The sequence below is a fragment of the Bison bison genome, unplaced genomic scaffold (genome assembly GCF_000754665.1).
Source record: "Bison bison bison isolate TAMUID 2011002044 unplaced genomic scaffold, Bison_UMD1.0 scf7180017858387, whole genome shotgun sequence".
In the NCBI taxonomy this organism is placed as follows: Eukaryota; Metazoa; Chordata; class Mammalia; order Artiodactyla; family Bovidae; genus Bison; species Bison bison.
The window spans coordinates 13,906-16,140 of NW_011488960.1; the positions used below are offsets into that span (position 1 = coordinate 13,906).

The following is a 2,235-nucleotide window of genomic DNA, read 5'->3' on the forward strand; positions in this document are numbered from 1 at the left end:
CAGAGAAAGTTGAACCAATCACTATCTAGACTATTATACTGGGTTGGCCAAAAAGTTTGTCTGGGTTTTTCCAAAAACCGGATGAACTTTTTGGCCAACCCAATACTAAATGGTGGAATTCTCAACTGAGACTGAGAAAAATATACCAGTCCTAACATTGCCTTATAAACAGAGTCCTGTCTTTTGACAGTTTGAACGTAAGTAAGATTCAAACCTATCTGCTGGGCAAACAATGAACACTTATTCCTGAGAAGCTGCTGGATATATTTATCTTGGGAGGGCAGCAATGTATCTTAACATCATTCTCTAATTTTACTGAGAAGTACTAGAAAGTCAACCCCAGGTACAGATCATTGACTCTATTAGAACAAATGTGAATGAGACTCACCCTTTTCTCGATTTTGACCTCAGCCCCAGGGTCTGCATAGAATTCAAAGTGTAGTGTAGTGGCACTGGGTGGGTATTTCTGTGTAAAAAGCACATGAAAGAATCAGATACTATCTTCTCCTAAATCTTCCCTCAGTCTTAGCTACTTGTCCAACTCACTGTGACAGCAGAATCAGGAGTGTCATCAGCAGCTACAGTGCCTTCATTCCTTGTTTTAGCAAAGCTCAGATGTCTTATAACACAAAATCAGGACAGTGGAGCCCACAGCTCCAAAAGCTTTCATATTCCTTACTGATAACTCAAGTTATCAGTTGTTCTTTCCTTCAAGAGATCAATTTTGACTGCAGCTATTCTCAAGAGGGAAGAGAGAGGCAAGCCTGTCCCAATAATGAATAAAAATTCAAGGGTGAAGGACAAACACAAGGGTCTAGGTACTAGTTCGAGAATGGAAAAGAACATCTTATGGCAATCTTAGTTAATATCATCACCTTTTGAAATATTTTATTCAAACTATGCCTCATGGGCATACCTTTGTAATTCTTTAAATGCATTTTCCCATAACATTCTATATCATTTCTCATGATATCCAATTGCTTTTCTGCACAGGTAGATACCAAGTCAATACAAACCAGACCCTGACAACAAATGCTACTTAACTCTAGAAAAGCAACATGACAAATAAGACTGCAACAGCATGCCCATTAAAGTGTGTCTTTGAAAGAAACCAGTAGCAGTGGTTGCCTCTGGGGGTAGAGAATTATTATATACACCTTTGTATTCTTAGAATTTTTAAAACATGTACTACTTTCTTTTAAAGTACACAAAATTTTCAAAGTCCCATGATATGCCAAATATCAATAAATAAAAGGGTGGATGATTTCTTAATATAAGTCAAGACCAACATTGTTAACAGATACCATACAAACCTAGTAGAGTGTATCATATTGTTTTGCTCAAGTGGCCAAGAACAAGCTTGATATACATAAGGAGCCTCAGAATTAATCACCTAAACTTTAAGATGAAAAATAACTTTCTTAGAATTCCAAACTGAATACCCTTTAAGATTTACACAGCTTTAATTATTAAAACAGATAACATTCATCTCTCATATTACCTAATATTCACTAATATAAATAAAGCATACCAGCTAAGGTGGAAAAGTAATTTGTTCTATTTATAGTTTTCCGTGACCAGAAAATGAACCATTCTCCTGGGGGGGGGGAAGGCTTGCTAAGATAATTACACTAAATTTCATTGCATCCATTTGTCCTATACATGACAGACTAATAAAAGAAGCAGTATATGTGTTGGAAAATATAGCTGCTTCTTGACATGGATTTGTGTTATAATAATTCAATTGTGCTTTGTGGTTCTATAGCAACGTATCAGAGCAGGGGAGGATGCTTGAGTTCATAATTTAAACATGGCTTAAAGTATGAGCAGGACAGGCATGAGGGGGAAACACGGAAAGTACACAAAACATTCCAAGTTCTCAATAACCAAAATGGCAGACCTGTTCTCCAAGCAGTTATTCTTACAGTCATGCCAGACTACCCAGAGTTCTGACAGTTCCAGTGAGAGAATGCAAGGAAGTGAAATTTCTGGGATTTTTCACCACTTTCAAGATGACTCAACAAAAGCAGTTTCTTATTCAAGAGATCGTAGGATCATATACTGTGTTTCTGAGATTCTTCAGCAACCACCAGCACAATAAAGACCCAAGCACTTCTAGAAAAGGTAGCTATGTCTCAACTGATCTCAGCTTCCTCAAAATCCTGATGTGAAGTAACAACTTTAAATGCCATATATTAACTGTAAAGTAAGGCTCAAAAAGAGATCACACAAGTT

The 2,235-nt window shown here is 36.9% G+C and overlaps 1 long non-coding RNA gene across 1 annotated transcript in view; it reads right to left on the minus strand.

Moving 5' to 3' along the window:
* LOC105005331 overlaps nucleotides 1-2,212 on the minus strand; it is a 3,669-nt gene extending 1,457 nt beyond the window's left edge. Inside the window, exon 1 of the long non-coding RNA XR_827306.1 lies at nucleotides 389-2,212. This is a non-coding gene — a long non-coding RNA (uncharacterized LOC105005331). The remainder of the gene's footprint in view (nucleotides 1-388) is intronic.
* Nucleotides 2,213-2,235: the final 23 nt, after the last annotated feature.